The 20,492-nt window shown below is 39.9% G+C and overlaps 2 protein-coding genes across 8 annotated transcripts in view; one reads left to right on the forward strand and one right to left on the reverse strand.

Annotated features, from left to right (window-relative positions):
• IRS1 (insulin receptor substrate 1) overlaps positions 1 to 14,539 on the reverse strand; it is a 119,216-nt gene extending 104,677 nt beyond the window's left edge. For all 3 annotated transcript variants that reach the window (XR_011152661.1, XM_069024007.1, XM_069024006.1), the window contains exon 1: positions 14,356 to 14,539. The gene's annotated coding sequence lies outside the window, so the exon portion shown is untranslated. The remainder of the gene's footprint in view (positions 1 to 14,355) is intronic.
• A 4,738-nt stretch (positions 14,540 to 19,277) lies between these two features.
• RHBDD1 (rhomboid domain containing 1) overlaps positions 19,278 to 20,492 on the forward strand; it is a 28,759-nt gene continuing 27,544 nt past the window's right edge. For 4 of the 5 annotated variants that reach the window (XM_069024705.1, XM_069024708.1, XM_069024709.1 and 1 more), the window contains exon 1: positions 19,633 to 20,120. The gene's annotated coding sequence lies outside the window, so the exon portion shown is untranslated. Of the gene's footprint in view, positions 19,346 to 19,632; positions 20,121 to 20,492 lie in introns of those variants that run through there. The other variant, XM_069024707.1, reaches the window with a different exon arrangement.

Consider the following 20,492-nt stretch of genomic DNA (forward strand, 5'->3'; position numbering starts at 1 on the left):
ATCTAAAGACCCAACTTATGCCCAGTGATAGTGGGCAAAATTCATTGATTTTTATCAACCTGAGAAGACATGGACTCATTTCACAAGCTCCAGCTGTGACTGAGAATTCCTTGAGCTTTCCCTTGTGTGATATGATCAAACTTAATCGTGGCCTGCTGATCATAAATGGAACATATTTCTTGGTCTCTGCTCTTTCAAAGAATTACCGAAGGTTCAAAGAGTTGCAAAAAAGCCTCCTTGCACTATGTGATGCTGGGCAATAAAATAGTGAGCTTAAATGCATGCAGTAAAAAGCAATTCTGACTTTACATATTTAGTGACATGCTCCAAGTTAGTTACAGCTACTTTTGAAGATGGTCTTGGAATTGTAAGAGCTAGCTCTTTAAAAACATCAGCTCAACACTTTTGCAGTCAAAAAGCAAGTAGCAGATTAGAAACTATCGTGTAAAGGAGAGAAAACAAAATAGAGAACAATTTTTTTTTTTCCATGTACAACCTATTGTGCATCTTGTCCTTGTTTACTGTGGAAAAAAAATTCTACTTTCTGGTCTTGGAAACAATAATAAAGAATTGGAAAAAGATAACAGTAAATGATCAAAGGTAGTGGAAACTGAGCTAGCAGGCTGAGATTTTTCAGACTGGATAAAGAGTGTCTGAGAAGACATGTGACAGGTACTTAGAAGTATCATTACTGGCATGGAGAAGGTGAAAAGGATTGATTGTTCCAATACAAAAGATAAAGAACATTTTAGTCCTTTCCTTTAGAAAGGACTAAAACTAGAAGGTTCAAAACAAAGTTACTTCTTTAATGTCAATGAACCTGTGAAATCATTGCCACAGGATGCTGTGACTTGAAAAATCAGGGTACAAATACTCAGGAAAGTCTGTCCATGCAATAGAAAGACCACAGCCAGCTCCAGGACTGCAGAAGATATAGAAGCTGGGAATATGCTCAGGGAAGCACCACTGTTTATGGATCTTATTCCTGTACATGTCTTTGTCACCAAGGAGTACCTAGATGGATCTTGGAATAATGCAGCACACATGCTTATGCTTTTAAGATTAATTCCACTTGGTCCTGTAAGAGTTCTTTGATAGCTCTTCACACTTTCCATGTCTGAATCCATAGCCTGGCTATGCTATTTAAGAAACACACAGGGTTCTACACAGTGATGTTAATTCTGCATTATTTAAACAGGAACATTTTAAGCACCTGCCAAATATCCCACTCAGTTACTGCAGTAAGAAATCCAATGATTTTTTTTTTTTTTTAAAGGCTACTGGACAGGGAATGATTCAATGACTTGCTTAGAATCCCACACCTCTCCTAAACCATACTGTCTCAACAGTTTCTGGGACAAGACCCGGAGAATATTCATATGCTCATGTGTGATGCACGCAGCACTGGGTAGTAATTTCACAATTTATACACTGGTTTTCATTACACCTTTCATGCAAAATGCCTTTGCATATTGGAATAAATCTCCCAGGAAAGGTAGTTGGGACACCTTCCATAATAAAGGACTTTTCCGGGATTGTCTAAACTGGACTCATCTTCGAATCACCTTAACTGGAAGTAGTTGTTACCAGTCTTCCTCTGTTATTGCTTCCTTTTTGCAGATTTCTGCTGAACATTTTTAACCACTACCCATTCCCATAAGGAGGCCTTACATAGGGATGAAGGTGTATGGGAAAATACTCAGGGACAAGTTACCATCCAAAGCCTGTTTTCCCCTTGATTTCTACATGCACCTGCAGCTGATTCAAGTGCGGTCGTCAGATGCAGGTTTTAAGTGAGCGCCCTTTAAATTTTAAATATAAAAACATGGCATAAGGCCACTTATGCATGTTAATTACTGTGCTTTATGTTTTAGCTCTTCTCAGTTGCCAGAAGGTTTTATCTGCATTTGGGGAGGATTTTCAGGGTGGATGGCAGGGGGGTGTGTATAAAATACTAAAAATATTTACTTTCATATTTGCCCACTGATGAGTAAGTATGCCTGTAAGCTCATACATTTTATCATGCAAAGGAAAGCACTAAAAGAATTTTAAACCAATTTTCACATTATTCAATTTTCTTCATACTTTCAGGACTCAGCATTTTCTTGACTGATGTCAGACAAAAAAGCAAATTTAGCAGATCTTAGACACAATACAATCAATTGTTTTGAGTTCTGTCTGCATGAAAGAGCAACCCAAACTAATTTCTCTTTAAGACACTACTCAAATTTTTCCTTTTCTAGGCTGCTCTGAATAGTCTAGTCAAAATCCATTAATTTCTCTCAACTTCTACCTCTACTTACTACAGGTTTGCTATTTAAAATGAAAGGCACCCTATGCATTTCAAATGTTACCACAATAATTACCACTCAACACCTGCCAAATTAGAGCAGTCATTTTTAGGGACATCGCTGAAGAAGCTGTTTTCAGCCTAATGGAAGTTAATAACTGCTACTTACCTGGAACATCACTACTATTATTGCTTAAATAAGGTCACATTTAATTAGTAAGTCATGAGCAAGAATATTCTTTAAAATGCCTGATCCTGGCTCCTGCAAGTATTTTATAGACTCAGTTGAAGGTGCAAACCAGCAGCAGGAAGGAGATCCTGCATGGACTACAGATGCTTCCCACCAGTCCTGGCAAACACTTCAGACATGTGGGCACCTCAAATGACAGCAGTCACTCAGAACTGACCACCTACCCCATAACATTTAAATGTCTTGGTCACTCCGAAGAGCTGGTTAGAAAACACTGGTATCTCAGATTAGAAATACTAATCTGATTCAAGGGACAGAATATCTGATTGTGTATTTAGCAATGGGGTTTAGGGTTTTGAATTTCAGGAAAGCCAAACAATGTGGACTATATTTCCATAAACATATGCATCAATGGGGCTGAAATCAATGGGGATCTGCTCTGTTCAATGGAGGATTTAGTAATGGTAACAGCAATTTCAAAAACAAAAGAGGAATAAAACACCACATGAAGAAATCTTAAGCTCTTCTGCCTTCTTAAAACATTATTTGTCTATTTGTAATATGTCAGATGGCTTAGAATTAGCAAGACACTGGTCCCCAAAAGCTGGTGGTTTTGCCCTGTAAGTTAAAATTTGGTTATGGGATTTGTTAGGTTGTTTGTTTTTCAATTATTGTAGAATTTTACATAGATTAAATTACTGAAATACTCAGAGTTTGGTTTATTATATGCCTAATATGTGCCAGGCTCAAAAAAAGACTGTGATAAAATAATGGGGTTTGGTTTTCATCTTCTTTCTTCCATCTGATGTGGTTTGAATTAGAGATTACTTTAGGACTATCATAAAAAAGGTCCAATTTTGTCTTTTAGGAGCAAAGCAAACAACTTGAATGTAAGCAACTAAAAGCTGTTTACCAAACCAGTATGTGTGTTTATCCCTAAATAAATCTGTCACAGGGCTGTTACATAATTTGTTTCTAGTGTACTTTGAAAAACTGCTATTTAACAGATACTGGAACTTCCTTCCAAAAATTGTCTTTTGAGATTTTTGTGAACTTAACAGAGAAATATATCCTTTCTGAATATGAAAAATAAGGAGATAGGAAACAGTCTGCCATCCCAGTACAATGTTGATCTGGCCATAAAACAGTTATTCAGCTCATTTTTTTTCCTGTAGTATCAGTTCAAACTCGTTTTCATTCATAAACTGAGGAGATCCAAATTACTGTTAATTCCAAGGCCAAGGTAAACTATTCCTGTTTACAGTGAAAATATTCCAGCAGAAAGAGTATCTATAGAAAGAAAAGGAAATACTAATTTATGCACATATGTTTATATAGAAAAGCTGTATTAGTTAAATTAAGGAAAATCTCATTGAGTAGAATGAGACAAAAGCCACTAACTGAGAACATTAGAAATCAAGCATTCACCCAGGAGTTGAATTTTTAAAATTCTGATAGCTCCTTTAGAAGACATAGACCATGTCATGTCCAATTGACAGAACCTCTAAGTTACATAACAGGGATAAAGGGCTCTGCTCTGTCTGTATGAGAGTTCTCAGGCTCTCCTCCTCCTCAGCCAGGATTGGTACTCACCCCAAGATCTGCATCTTTACAGACCCTACAGCTACAATTAAAAAAAATCTGACTAGCTGTTAGCATTGGCAGATGTAGCCACTTCTCTCAAAAATTAAGCCAAATTATGAAAACTACATGACAGCTGGTCTCCTTCATGTGAATGCTAATATTAGAAAAAACTATTTGCTGCTCCAATACTGCACACAGCATGACATAGGTAATAGAGCAGGATTTCCACCTCTTTCAGACTGCTCCTATAAACTGAAACTTAAAAAAAAATCTGCCAATTTCATTCACTTAAACTAGCTTTTTTTTTTTTCAATTTTGGATACCAAAAGCCAGACTTTTAAAGAAATGCAGGTACTTAATTCTCTTCAATTTCAAAGAGAACAAAGAAAGTTTGTTTCAAGAAAGGTTGCCCATGAAAATGCTAATAAGTCATTTGCAATGCCAAGATTAATTAATGAAATAAATTTATTTTGCTATGTACTCACATGCCAGCACACACAAGTATTAATGACATTCATACTTTTGAGTTAAATACAACATATTACTTGAGTTACTGCTATCAAGTGATTTTCTAGTGCTGACAATTATTCTGTATCTACTTGGCATGCACAGAGCTACAGCAGCTCCAGCCATTTCCCAGTCTCTGCTGACAAACAGGTCTCCACACCTATTATTCACTGCTGGCTTTCTTAACCCCTTTAATGCATTAATTCTTGAGGAGGTTTTAGTTGATTTACATAAATACATCCTCCCCTCCTATTATGTTATTACCTGCATTAGATTATTTTTTACAAAGTATTACTGGGGATTATTTGCAGCCACCAGATTCAGAGAACACTGTCCTTGCCATACAGTCCAGAAAAACAGAATTGACAGCCACCCTATTTCCATGGTCTCCCTATACAGATTGACATGCTGGTGTTTACATTCAAAGTACAGCAAGCAGCTCTTTTTACCCAAGACATGAGCCCAGCTATAGAGAGGAGGGTCTCACAGTGGGTAACATCTGCATCTGTTTTTTCTGATACAGACAGGAAGAAAACATTTATCAACTGATGGATTTAAGTAGACTGAAAGGAGCCAGTAAAGTCCAACTGTAAAATCTGGGAAAATCAGGATGGTTATTAAAGGGGAGAGAGAAGGTGGTAAAATAGATTGCTTGTATTTGTTTGATTTTCAGGGTTTCCCTTCATGTAGCCACAGTTGTTAGGAGATGTGCTGCTCAGCCCAGTACACAGAGAGGCAGGGCCACACTCTCGACTTTGCATCCTGGATTTGCAGAAATCCAGAGCTAAAGACCCACAACTCAAGAGCTGAGTTGCAGAACACAAAGCTGAGTTTTCCTCATTCTATAGAGGTTTTTATGTATGAAGCTGCAGGAGTCTTATCTTTGTTCTTTTCTTTGAGGGCTTAGTTAAAGGATCAGATTTTAAGTAGCAAATTTGAAGTAGTTCCACTTAGTTTCACACCCAAGATCTCCCCAGGTTTGCATCAGTTAGATTTATCTAGCTGCTTGGATCACTTCTGTATTTATTGTTTCATGTTACAAGTACAAAACTAGTGTAAATACCGTGAAGTAAAAAATTTGGCTTTATTTGGTACGTTTTGCACCCTCTCATTTCCTTGTTGTTATTGTCAGCATCCAGACACCTCTTCTGTGCCCATTGGCAGTTCCTCTGCCTCTCAGAGAGAAATCTTTAAGGATCATGCAACTTCCCAATTTTAATATTTTCACCAAAAAGAAAACATGAAAACACTACTAAGCATATTCCAGTTCCTACAGATTGCTACAATTGCCTTACTTATCCCCCTTTCATAGGATTAAACTATAAATACAAATATAGTTACTAGAATGATTTGTCTGGTTTTTCTGCTATTTCTAAAAATAGCACCTGGGAGATAGGAACAAATTAATTTGGAATTTCATCAGGGACAGGATACCTCTTGGGCTTTTTAAGCCTGTAAAAATTATTTAGCAGTGATGACAGATGCAAGACTGACATCTCAATACAATGAAAACCTCAATTTATCCATGCTATCAGCAAGGCTCCAGTTATTGCACAATTCTGTAGCTATGCAGTTTGTTACTGAATTGAATCCTTCCTATAGGATAGTGATTAATAATCCCTGCTTTTGTTGTTTAAAACAGATGTTCCAGGCCACAGAATGACAAAGATCAACTTAAATACATGAACAGAGAATAAATGTCTTCCTGAGTCTGCAGAAGAACCTGAAAAATTTTAATGGAGAGGTCTGCTTCCTCCTAATCACCTGAAAGGGTTGCCACGTCTGGAATGGAAAGATAAGTTACAACATTGCCCTCAGTAATTATTTCTAGATGGAAAATTCCAGCAGAAGCATCCAGCTTTTGTTCTTAACCTCCAGTCCAAAGCTGGCCATGAAGTAGAGAAAGTAATAAAAAATAATATCTCAGAGGAATTCTCATTAGGAAACAGTTTCATATTTAAGCAACTTCAAATGTCTTAACATTAATTAAGCTACTGTAGAATACCCAGTTTCTTCTGGTACATTAGAGTTCTGTAGCAAATTTGGTGTAAAACACAGGTCCAGTTTGAAAAACTACTTTAGTGTCCTAAACACATGTGCATTAAGGTCCCACAGGTGTGTGCTACAGCAGAGCACAACATCACCAACCAGCCACAGTCCCGGTCTGGGTTTGGCAGGAATTCCCCTCACTGCCTTGCTTTTAGTGGCAAAGGGAACTCTAAAACCAAAGCATAAAAAGATACATCATGCCCTCCTTCTCTGGAAGGACTGATACTGGCATCAGTCACTTCAGAAAGAGAATAAACCATCAGCTACTTTTCGGTGTATTTTTCATGGGGATTACAGCTGATAGAGTGCAATGTCTCCCCCCTTCTAGTCAGCTGGAGATTCACACAATGCTTCTTGTCCCAGCAGAGCAGTGACACAACATGGATGCCCTTCCCATGGTTTATAAATCCTGTATTTTACATCCATGACCTCTGCACATCAAGCCTCAAAGAGAAAGCACAGCCTGTATAAGTTTATACTTTGAAGACTTAAGATTTGCAAGTGAAATATATCTGTTTAGAGGTGTAAAGTCTTCACCAAAAAGTAGAGGCATCTCAGGGAACTGGAAGTTGTATCTGTGGAAGCAGCACTAAAGAGCCATTTTGTTTAATCTGTGATGACAAACTTCCTCAACAGCTGCATTCCTCAGAAATGAAGTGACCAAACTCCTGGGTGAAACTCCTGTGAGAAGACAAAATCACCCAACCCTACTGGATTGTAACTCCTCATACAGATAAAATAAGGACCACAAACTCAGGTATAAGTGTTAAAGTAATTCAACTGTGCTTTCCCACAGCAACAGTTAATAGGAATAAAGGATAGAATACAAAAGTAAGAGTGAAATAGGTGCTAAGAAATTCAGGGAGTCTAAAAACAGGCATGAGAAAAGTCTGGCCCATACATGCACCTCCCCTTGCCTTGTGAACAGGAAAGATCAGACCATTGAGTTCTGCAGTTTGAGTATCTGAGAACTGGGATATTATGCTAATAGCTGTGATGATAACATTTTATCTGGATTTCCAGGTCATTAAGGATGCCATCGAGGTCATCCACTGTAGGAACATGCAATACCCACTGAAGACACCTCACTGGAAGGTCAGATATTATTCAATCTAAGAAACAAGTGCTCTCTCTTGCATACCTGCCTAATTCAGGATGTGAGTTGCACAGTGGGGGCTGCAAAGGGCATGAGCCCACTGGCCAGCTCCTGGCTAAATCCTTTCCTACAGCTGCATGAAAGGTAAGTAGTTTCATGGGAATCAGCAATGAGTTTACTCTTGCAATATTCAGTAAATGTTGTCTCTAGTGCACAGTGTGAGAGACAGATCTGTTGCCATTGACCTTAATACTACCGATTACTGTGTGGTTTGTTGAGTAAGCACTGTGTAAGTGAGCAAGTCAGAAGCACAGCCTCTGAATAAAGATAACATTACATCAATATGGTGTTATTTTAAGCTTATATTAGCAACCCAAAAGTATTTGTTAAACTAGCAGGAACTGCTCCATGGGAAGCCCTCTATCACTCCAGTTCTAGTGCAAAAATACCCTGCAGAATAATCTCACAAGCTAAGACTGCAGAATCATAAAAGCAACATGGAACAGTTAGGGTTTGCATACACATTTTTAACCTTGTGATTCCCAGACCTTAATAGTTTTTGGGGTTTTTTTTAAGATAATTTAATTCTTTAATAATTTCTGACCATGTTTAGTTTTAGTCCACTAACACCTATGCCTTTGCTGGAACTACTGTCTCTTAAGAAGGCATCCTCTGCAAAGCCAAAAATTTTGCACTCATACAGAAGCAGGTAACCTTCATAACAGTGCTGAATTAAATAGTTCTAAGTAATTTTGCAAGAAGAAAAAAGATGTGGCAGGTTACTACTCCCAGTTTTAATTTGTATACACTAAACTAATGATCCAACATGACCTAAATGGGGAGTGCCACTTTCTATTCACCGAAAATGCAAATGGTTAAGGACCTTGAAAAGCAGTGCTCCTTGCAGAGGTCACCTCGCTGGTCTGTTATCAAAGCTCGCATAATGAAGTGGATGACACAGCCATTAACTTGCATATGGGCTTGTACATGTCAAAGCAGACCAGCTTAATCTAAAGGTGAATTCAATAATGTTATGCTGAATTGCAGTACAAAAAAAGCCTGCAAAAGCCTATGATTAAGGGTCAGCACATCTGGCTTCTGATTTGATGTCAGCTGCTAACCCTTTTTTGACCCCATCCCCTGCAGACTTTCTAACTGCCTATTACTAAGGATATTTTACAATGTCATCTTGCTGACTCTTACTGTGCACTGAGAAATACCATATATCTTCACCTTCTCTAAGTTAATTTCCAAACCTCTTCAGTACACCTGGAAAACTAACATTTAATTTCCTAAACCTGCTGTAAATTGCCATCTCACATTGGGAGATAGTGAATGAAAATTGCAGGAAAGCTTATTTTTCCTTCCAAAATAACCATTCTGTCCATTAGCCAGTGTGATCTCTCAAATTTGCATGCTTTTCATAACAGCATTGGTGACAAAAATTTATTCATGCTTAGTGTAGCTGTGTGAAACAAACAGCAGAAAAAAATTGCTTACGCTATATAGGAAATCATTCACGCCACATGAGATTTCCTACTTTACTGACTTTTATTGTTCTTCCATTTATTCATTTCCCTGTATTTGGCAGGTTGGTGTCCCATTTCTGTTGTTGATAGGCTGAGGCTTGTTTATGCTTTTGAGTAGGGCAGTCCAATTCTGCCAAAAAATAAGGACAAAGCCTGTTGAGAGGCTGCATCCTTCTGCATAAAAAAAGAAAAACCTCTCTCAACTTGGCTTTCCATTTGCATCAGAAAACAATCTGTTCATTAGAAACAGTCCATAATCTTAAATGTTTTTCTAAGCTCCATACCAACTGATTCTTGTTACAAAACAAACAAAAATTACAATTTACAAAAGTGAAAGGTAGATAATTACAGCAGAACACCCAGTTATTAGATCATTTCCAAGTACACAAAAGGAAGGAAATGAATTGTTTGTGAACACCCATATGCAATAGCAGACATTTCTCAGTGAGAATAAATGAAAAGTTTTTCAGTACAATGAACGCCCCAAGACACCACAAGAATTTACTTCACAGGAGTAAAAAAGATTCATTAATTTGATACCTAAATATTTTAGGAGCGCCAATCAGAACACACTTTGCAATTATTTGCACTCAATTTTGAGAGGAATGTGCTATAGGCTGACATACAAGAAAAAAGAATTCCACTATTTCAAACAATACACTAGCATTCATACATATTTTTTAATCTATTCAGATTTGTAAAAGCCTCAAAAAAAGAAGCTATCCAATACTTGAGTTATTACATGCATCAAGATACATAACATAAAAGAGATTTCTTTTAGAGTTTTACCAGTGATCAGCATTTCTCACTTATTTTACCCTTTCCACCACATTTAGGGAAAATGGAGCTTAATTATGGAATCTAGCAGCTGTTGCTCCATAATGCATATAAATAAAACACCAAAAGACTGCAGGGCCTCCTTTTGGGGTTACTATTTTAATGAAGCAGTATCACAGTTCTAGCTTGTTCCACCCTTTCCACAGTGCATATCAGCAGTAAATTTCATCGACTGCACGCTGCATCACTGAATTAAAGATAGAACCTACTGGGATGGAGCTGAAACCAATGTGAATTTAGAGCTATATCACATGTAGCAGGAGCTATGAGTCTTGAGCAGGGACTGGGCTCATTGCCCACATCATGGCCTTATCAAAGTATCACACAAATAATAAACAAAAAATAAAGTTCAATAACTTTGTTATCAGTATAACTAAACACAGCTTTCATAAACATATCAGGTCTGTGCCTGCAAAGCCTTATAGTGACTTTCTCCTTTATTCCTCTAAGCCAAGAAGCAAGCCTTCATTATCACTTAGAGTCCACCTGGTTCTCCAAACTGCAATTACATCACTTGTGCTGCCGTTCCACACTAGAGCAAATTTAGTCCCACTCCACTGTCATTTCTGCTAGACTGTAGCTGCCACCCAGTTTATCTGCCTCTCATTAGCAAAGCAGACCCTGGCAATATGCAAAAGGACTCCTCATATATGGCAAAGAGACAGTAAAGACATTTGATGGATGTCACACTGCCACTGATTCCTATGTCCATCTCAGCAATGCAAGCCTTCTATGAGCACCAGTAACTGTGCATGCACAGAACACACATTTCCCCTGCTTCCTGAGAGGCTGGGGTTGGCACATACAGCAATCTCATTCTGTTTGTGTGAAAGTTTCATATTTTTCCCCATTATGAGTCCCCACAGCCCAGATTGATAGTAGACCCAGCTGTCCTTTATAATTACATTTTAATGACTTAGGATGGTTGTTTGCATTTTGGCAACTTGTTTAATAGTGATGACATTTAAATTGTCACAACTAGGCTTCAAAGTTATCAATTTATTAGATGATCAGGAAACTTCACACCTATGGCAGTGAGGTTTTTTGGCTGCAAAATCAGTAATCCATCAGCACACTGGTTTATATAATGAGGGTTATTTCATAGGGATATGCCTTAGTTAATTCAGCCCTGAAAGGAATTTACTTGCACAAATTAAAAAGGTTCTGTTTACTTATTTATTACTTTAGATTGACAGATACTCTAAAAACACACATATTGTGTTTTGTGTTCTGTTGCTTTTTCATTTCAGTACATTGACTTTTTGTGCACATATCCATTTATTTCTTCTCCTTCGGCAAATGAACCTGGGATTTGCAGAATCACATATGATTCCTTCAGAGAAACACTTCTCTGATACTGCAGCAGAAGCACTCAAATATTGCATAGTTTATATTCTCAGATTTTTTTTGCTAAGTATTTCAACACCCATCCCCCAATGGTGCATCAAAACAGTTGTCCAACTCCTTATAAATGTATAAGTCATGAATAGCAGAAAAATTAACCCTGATTACCTGGTCTAAATATCAGGTTTAATCATAGTATTGTCAGCTGCCTGGCACATACCCTACACGACACTTGTTTACCCCCTATGTTCCCTACTTCCCATTTCCAACCCAATGGTTTCAAAGTCTCCCACCCAACCCTACTTGACCTGCTGTTTAGAAAAGAAACAGCATGTGGTAGGGGTAGGTAAAGGTCACAAGTTTCCTCACAAACCCACTGCTGCACAGCCTCAGCAGTGCTGGACAGGCCCTTTAGAACAAACTGGTATCCTGCCATGTCTCCAGAACTGGAGCTCAGCTCCAGGACTGGCAAGCACACTCCAGCCATTCCCATCAGTGGCACAGAGCAGCTCCCCTCACCAGGCAGGCTGACCACAGATGGTAGCTGCAAGAGGTGGTGGGGCTGCAGCCCACAAGCAACCCACGTGCTTCTGGCAGAAGAGACTGAAACTGGTCAGTTGATTCAGAAGTTACTGAGGGGAGCAGCATGCAGGTAAAATTGCCACACATTGATTTTTAGGAAATCAACTAAAACATGCTCATACACCTGATTGGTGTTTGATATCAACAGGGATATGCCAGACATCACAAAGGAAAGTAGCTCTGGCAGGGGCAGGAGGGGGACTACTGCTCGCTGCCAAGTCCTTGACGTACAAATGGCACTGCTGACAGGCACCATGCAGATGCAAGCGAACACCCCATGAGCTCCCACCTACCTCAGGGACTTGGCCCAGCATAGGGTGTGCCATATGATCTTTCCTCCAAGAGAGGACTGGCTGTAATACACAAGTAGGACAAAAAAAAAAAAAATTAATGAATGTTCTTCTCTTGACAGTTTTGACTGCCTTTTCCTCCTTATCAGTGGTATTACCTTCAAGCAAGCAATCATTAAGTAAACAGATCTCAAAGAAAAGTCATTTCAAGTACAGATTTCTTCCACTAAATTCCCTGGAGTGCCCACTCTGTAGCCCTTTGGCAAAATCCAGCATGAATTTATCTCAAGAATAGGCCAATGCTCATTAATCAAGCAAAGGCCTGGCTGAAATCCTCACAGGCGGCTGTGCAGAACGCCAAGTCACCTTGTTGTAACTGATCTAGGTACTCCGCGGTGCCAAAAGCCAGAAAGCTGCCAGAGACCATTATATTACAGATGGAAAGCCAGTAAAGAGAACAAGGAAAGTAATTTAAAAATATATTTGTCAAGCTCATTGGACACAGATCAAAATTTGAACACAGATTGTATAATCAAAATAAATGTGACAGGTAGCAGAAATACACATTAGTGAGCTGCTGAAAGAAAAAGCTTCAAATAGACTCAAGTTTTTAGAAGAGAAGGAAGAGGTCCCCAGGGCAATCCCCATGGGAATTCTTCTGACTCTGGAAAGTGGGAGGGTTCATCTAACTAATGGTTGAAAAACTTGCCCTTCTACCTAGAAAGCTGGAAGAAGCCCAGAAACCTGAACAAGTCCTAGAAAGTTAGCATAAACATCCCTGCAGATAGCTGAGGATTATCTTTATGCCGTTGTCAGTGCTCATACCTTGCCAATTGCAAGCCCTCTGCCCCGACCTCCGCTCTGTTTCCAGGGGTGGCCTTTGAAGTGTGTGATTCCTGCAGTGGAGACGGCTAGGGGAACAGGGCAGCCCGAGGCTGTGTTACTTGTTCTAGCTGGGAGCTGTGCTGGCTCTCAGCACAAGAAGAGCACGATGGGAATCCTGCTTGCTCCAGCCCCACCCAGCCCCTGGAGACAGCCTCAAACCGATCGCAAGCACCTCGCTGATTTTCTTTAAAGATTAGAAAGCTCTATCAGCAGACGACTGACAGGCAATCATCTTCAGTAAAGTAAAACATAAACTGGAGTAGTAAGACAGCAACCTGTTACAGCTCTTTGCTCAGTAAGTGCACCGTGTCAGAGCATTTCTCAGCTGCATATCACGACAAGCAGTCACGGGAGGACAGCATGAAGCCATCTCCTTCTGCTGCTCCAGGTCTGAAGGAAGGCTTCCACCTCTATTTCTTGGTCCAACAAAAAACACCACATCTGTCTTTGTCCTGAGGCAATCATCTTGGCCACAGCAGCACTATCCAAAAACAGAGATGAAAGCTGCTATTCAAAACTAAGCTAAAGACTAAGCCTTATTTCCTATACATACACATCAAAAAGCATCATCCCCAGCAGGCTCACCAGTTATTTCCACCAGCTGCTTCAGGTAGGTTCCAGTGCTCTAAAAGCAGTTTAAAAAAAATTAACCTCCCTTTTTATTGAGCTTTGAAGACCCCTGCTTCTATTTCAGATCTGAATAAAGCATTGTGCTCCTGAAAGCTTGTCTGCTTTTCCCACCTATACTAGCTCACCAAACACAATCCATTGTATTTGCCAGAAAATTCTGCTTTATCAGGTTAGAGTAAAATCTCTCCTGAGATGAACCTGAGTAACACTCAGCTACAAAATGTAAGCTCTCAGGTTTGGTGATAGTCAGTAGTTTTAAGTAGTTTGATTATAACTCATACAGTATTTTCTACACTAAGAATGCTTAAGTGCTTCAAAAACCCCATTTGTTCATCATGTATTTTAGTTTACTGCTTTCTACAGCAGCCTTGTAATTTCTACTGAACATTGTAAAAACCAATAATGAAAAAAGTGAAAGTAATGCTTCAGTAGAATTTACCAGCTTTGAATGGCCACTTTCAGATTCCCTGCCTTAAATACTGTATTTGCCCCTTCCTTACTCTGGGTTGTTCCAGGGTGAAGGGGACCCAGCCCCAAGGTACCTGAGTAAGGAGCAGGGAAGGTCCATGGGCAGCAGTTGCTTCAGCCAAGAGTCCAAAACACAAGGCAGCCCACAAGGATGAGGCAGGGCAGGAAGTCAAAACCAGGCATTGTACTTAGATGGAGCTGTTTGGAGACAGAACCAACAGCCCATAACCAGGGGATAGCTAGAAACCAGCCCTGATCCAGGCCTGCTCAGGAAAGACCACAGCCCTCGGGCTGACCTTAAATGGGGCTCTGGGCCCATGGGCAGGGGGTGTGGCTGTGGGGACCCAGATGAGGCTAGTCAGGGCCTATTAAGACCTAATTAAGGCCTATCAATGCACTCTGAGTTGTTACAGGTGCCTTCATTAGGCTTAGTTTTGTTAAATAAAACTTAATATGTTAAAGACAGCTTTAGGAAGTTGAAACCAAGCAAACAAACAAAACCCCCAAACAAATAATCAATGTCCACTTCAATATTATGGATATTATTAAAATTATTGCATACTATGTCTCCTCACTACTTCTGGGATTCAAACTTCCAAGGCAAATAAAGCTTCCCTCTTTGTATGAAAACAGAAATAAAAAGACCAAATTGTGAAGCAAATTTTTTGAAGCAGTCTTCTGCTGGTATCACCTCCTCTTCCAAATGCTTCCTCACCCCTGCCTCTGCCTCTCAGCCTCTCTGCAGGGGACAAGAGTCAGCCTAGTGAGCATATACAATGTAGGAGCAAGGTTAGCATAAAAGCCAAAAACATGCAGAGCCTGAATTCTACTCATATATCCAAAAGAAAATGTAGAGCAAGAAAAGACTTCCAAGAAGGGGCTTAAATGTAATTTCTGGTGAAATTACTGTACTGTCTTTGACAAATCCTTCTTTACAAGGAGTGCCAAATGAAGCCCTCTGGTATTGCCTCTGGATTAGCCCAACTTTGAGAGCTGGGAACCTGAGAGTACAGTAAATCGACATTTCATCTCCCTTGGGAAGGACATTACTTCCACTGTCCTGGCATCCTGCAGGTCAATGGAGCACACAAATGCCACCAGAATACTGACACATCCTTGTTATAAAGTAGTTCAAATTTCATAAAAAATTGGATCAAAACCCATGTTTCCACAACGGAAAGCATTATGTGAATGCTTTATAGAAATGGGAAATAATCACAAAATTTTCACAGCTAGAGTATTAAGAAAAATTCCCTGCCAGCAGCAGAATATACTTTAACTTCATGATTTTTATAAGCTGTGAATGATGAGATGTAAATTATGCTGCCACTGAAAAAAAAAAGAACTATATTCAACAGAATATTTTCTGCCTACAGTATTATCATGAGTAACAACTTCTTGACTCCTATTCCTGCGGTCAAGCAAAATGAAGATAAATGTTTGCATATACAACTTTTAAAATCAGCTTTAGAAGACAGAAGGTTACTCTTTTGTTACTTCATACCAAGTAACTTTTTACATTGTAGTTTGTTTCATCAGTGATGTCACGTTATATTCTCTTTGCTTTTGAAACCTTTTTTAGAAAGCCCTTCAGCTGTGTAGAAGGATTGCCTGGTACCATCTTCTTTGGCATAGTTCACACATTCATTCCCTTAACACTGCCTTTTAGTCTACTCCTTTCTCTTCCGGTTACATACAACAGCTCAGGCTTTTGAGCTTTTTCAAAATGCTTTGGCTTAACTGAAGTGTCTCATGGAGTATCTGGATAAGCAGGAGGTGGCTGATCATCTGATCAGATGCCTTTGGCTGTAAGTGTTGGGAAACCTTTTTGATCTTGGTCTGTTTCTTCCAGCCCACATTAATGAAGACACTCCTTTAGTTTCCATTTGGTTGTTTCATCTATGTCTTCTGGGAGTCTATATGAACAAATCAAGAACCTCCAGGGTATATTCCATTTTATCTTTAGAGGTTGGAGAGAAAGGATCCTATTTTTCCCTCCATTTGTCTACATTGTATTATAAAGTTACTGTGTTAGTGATGCTGGCAGCTGAACTGGAGAAAGTAAGCTGCCAGCAAAGGAGAAGTTAGTAGAGGTGGACTACATAGTAAAAACAGAGTTAATGTCAGATCAAAGACTCTGAAAGAGTAAGCCCTGAATTCATACAAAACATTCACTATCAGATCTTATTTCCATCTGTCCCTCTCAGAAGGGCTTGTCTCCACAGTTTCCAAGGCATTATGTTGTTTTCAGAACCAGAATGGCAGCAGTGGTACAACAGCTGTATATAAACTAGTAACATGTTTAAACTGATCCTTTGATCATCTGTATTTTGTTAATTTTCTGACACACTCATAATATTCGGTGTATCAAATTCTGGGTTACTGCTTCTCTCTTCTGCTGTTTGTAAGCACTGTCATGTACTGACAGTCTAGGAAAGCCACAGTTCCTTTACCATAACTACACTACGACATTCTTATATTTGCAGGCTAGTCCTAACTAGTTTCTTCAAGATTAACATAAACAGTGTTTCAAATGTGTTGCTATCAGATTCCCAGCATTAATTAGAAAAATATCCTTCAGATATGGATTTAATTTGCATCCATGAATTCATAGCAGGATGTTCCTTTGCAATTGTTACATGTTGAAAAGCCTCCGTATAAACCTCAGAAAAAGTGAGTATTCTAAGATCTGCTCTACTGCTTCTAAAACATGTTTAAACTTTGTGCTATTAAGCAAAGATCTCAATGTCACTTTTTCGTTATGAGTCAACATATGACTAAGCTGTATGTTTACACTGATAATAGCTGTATGATAAATATTTACATGGATTATATAGTTAGCAGTAAGGCGTAAGCAGTGCTAACCATATGCGTCACTCCTGTACCAAGAGTACACAGGTTATGAAAATGATGGGTTTGGTTTTTTCTTCTTTATTTTCTTTCCAAGTATTGAATTCTCTTTCTAATCAGGCCAGACATAACCAGGAAACAGAACCTATACTGTTAATAGTTGCTTAAATGGAAAGGGATATGGTCTCACATTAATTCAACCAACCTTTTATGTGTCAGGCCTTCAGTTATTCTTACCCAAGAACATTTTTCAAGTTGAGGAAAGCTGAGTAATAGCTTGCATGACACACGCATATAAAATTTAGAATTTGTCAAAAAAAAAGAAAGTTGTAATATGTGAACAGTGTTTCTCATTTCATTCAGTTTTATTGGTAAGAAAAATTAACAATTCAGACAAAAAAGTACAAGAAATCCATGAGGTGAATGGTGGCATGAGATTAAAGAAAGAGAGAAGCAGATGTTTCTTTTTTCTTCTAACAAGATATTTATTTAAGTATAAAATAATCCAGAAGATCTGGTGGGATTTTAGTAAAATTTGTGTAGAACAAGGAAAAAAACCCAACTTTTACAAACTTAATGGGTATAAAATCCCACACTTGGGTAAAGAATACAAGAATGATGGTGGGTTTTTTTTTAAACTTAGCTACATATGTGGCCCATTAATTATAGCACTAGAACACATTATTCATTTCCTTAGCTTCCCTTTGTTCCTGTGACTTGTTATCCCTGCCATATCATTAAGGATCTGAAAAGAGAGAATAGTAATATATGATTGCTCAGATTGACCGACAAAGGGAACTACAATCTTCTAGGTCCCAGAAAGGAACACAACCTCAGGACTTGTACGTCCAGTAATAAGATCAGGGCCTGTATTCAGGCAATAAATATGGCATCTTTAAGAATTATGGACTGAATTATGATTGCCTGAAAATGGAGTATACTGTTACAGGAAATAGTGCCAACTATAGTAAACCCGGTGTATGATAGAAAATCTATCAGTTCAGGCACTTTTAACTCCCACATCCTGTGATTTCTATGAATTATTATGATTAGCGTTAATTGAGGTAACAGATCTAAATGTGCCAAAAGTAAGGAGCTTAAGGTAACACGTCTAAATGGTGGCACACACTGAGCCTTGCCCGCCTCTTTTGGCTTCTGTTCATTCTTGGAAGCAAGGACTATGCTGAAGTTGCTTGTTTTGGCAAAGCCTGCTCCTTTAACTTGATCTCCACCCTATTTCTAGGAATTCATCCCCTTTCATGCCTGCCAGTCTGCTGAGCTGTGTGCTGTTTTTGGAAGGGCAGAATGCAATTTTCTTATAAATTCTATGACATACTTGTACGAGTTGCCAAAATGTTCTGTGAAACCTGAGTGCCACATAAATGACAGCAAAATCAGGCCATTTACATGTAGCTTTGGCTATGGGTTTTGTATGATTCCTTTCTAGTCCCATATTTGCACCATCAGCTTGCCAACATTTCTATGAGAACCTATTATTTCAGGCATTTATAATTTGCTCAGTGTATTCCCCACTGAATATTAGTAACAAAGCTCACAGTCTGGATATCTGTGTCAAATTTGGGGAATAATACAGTGACACCAGTGACTAGTACTCTACACAAGTGAAACTAATAGTTCTTAGCTGCTCCAGGGGAGGTTTAGGTTAGACATTAGGATGAAATTCTTCACAGAAAGGGTGATTAGACAGTGGAATGGGCTGCCCAGGGAGATGGAGTCACCGACCCTGGAGGTGTTTAACAAAAGACTGGATGTGGCACTGAGTGCCACGGTCTGTTTAACACAGTAGTGCTTAGTCGTAGATTGGATTTGATGATCTCTGAGGTCTTTTCCAACCTTGTTGATTCTGTGATTCTGAAATATCTTTATCTAACTGCTTTTAACGCTTGCAAAGAAGTCCTCGAACTACAAAACCTACAGAACTAGTTACTGTTTTGCATGTGCAGTAAAACGCTTTCAAAGGAAATCTGATTATGTATTTTAATAGTGGGCAGCGCCAGGGACCGACGCCCGCCCCGAGACACCGCCCCAGCCCTCAGCCCGCCCGCGCACAGCGCCCCTGGCGGCGCGGCGGCCCCGGCGCAGGCGCGGTGCATTTCCCGGGGCGGGGCCGGGGCCGCTCCCCTCGCCGCGGAGTGGCGGCCGCGGGTCACGTGGGGCAGCGGGAGGGCCCGGGTGCTGCTGCTGCCGGAGAACGTGAGTGCCGGGAGGGGGGGACGTTGGAGCCGCCGCCGCCACCACCTCTTCCCCGTCCCTGCGCGGCGGCTCCTCCTCCTGCCGTGCTCTCCTGTTCTGCTCTTCTGTTCTGCTCTCCTCCTCTCTTGCCCTTGCCGCCTCCTTCCGGCGGAGAGCGGCCACCCGGCCGTGAGGGGCGCGGCCCACGCCCGGGGAGGGCCGCCCTGCTGAGCCGGGGGTGCCCAGTACAAGCCCCAACAGGTGGGGTGTGGGCTGGGTCAGCTGCCCGCAAGGTGCGCTCTGTAGGAAGTTTTCCTCCGCAGAGCTTAGCTCGTTCCCCGCCGCTGCAAGGAGTGGTGGTGGGAATTACGGAAGTGAAGCGGCCTCAGAAGTCGAATCCCCAATATTTCACGGTTTCACAGCCGTTATCTTTGTACGCGTACCCACCCTCGTGCCTGTGGGACTCAGTTCTTGGGAGCGCTCTCGGTGCGCAGGAGCAGCCGGGTGTCGGGAGCCCGCGGGGCTTATCCGCAGCCACACCCGCACATGTGCTGTGCTCCTCACAGCCTCCGCAGTTTGGGTTTACTGCTTTCATTTACCCCATTTTCTAAAGCGGTATTTTTTACAAATTCTAGAAATAACTTACTAAAAAAAAAAAAAAAATCAATAACTGGCCAGAACTATATCCCTTCCTTTGTTAAAACTACGAAACAAAAAAACCTACCCGCAAAAACTGCAAATAACTTGCACCTGTATCAAAGAAGAAGCAATGGCAAGTGTATCTTGGCTGTATTTGGTAAGCTTTCTTACAGCTGTTTAAACACCGAGTTTAAGTAATTCGGGTATCTAAAAAATGTAATTAATAATACTCGAGCTGGTTTGATTTCCTGAAATAGCACAGTGATGTTCTTCCTGGAACTGTTTGTTTTTTGTTTTGTTTTTTTTTTACTGGCATAGATTGGCGGTGTTAACAACAGTAGTATAACAGTAATACTAGAAAGCATATGTTTCTGAATTGTTTGTAGGTTTAACCAATATTATTTAAAATGGATTTCTTCAAAAAGTAAGTTTCTCGTTCTTCCTTTCTGCTACACACTGCAGACAAATTTTCCCTCAAATCTACCAAGGAATGCTAAAATTGTAAAGTTGTTGTGCTTCGCACTTCTGA

The sequence above is a fragment of the Aphelocoma coerulescens genome, chromosome 9, assembly GCF_041296385.1.
Source record: "Aphelocoma coerulescens isolate FSJ_1873_10779 chromosome 9, UR_Acoe_1.0, whole genome shotgun sequence".
Classification (NCBI taxonomy): domain Eukaryota; kingdom Metazoa; phylum Chordata; class Aves; order Passeriformes; family Corvidae; genus Aphelocoma; species Aphelocoma coerulescens.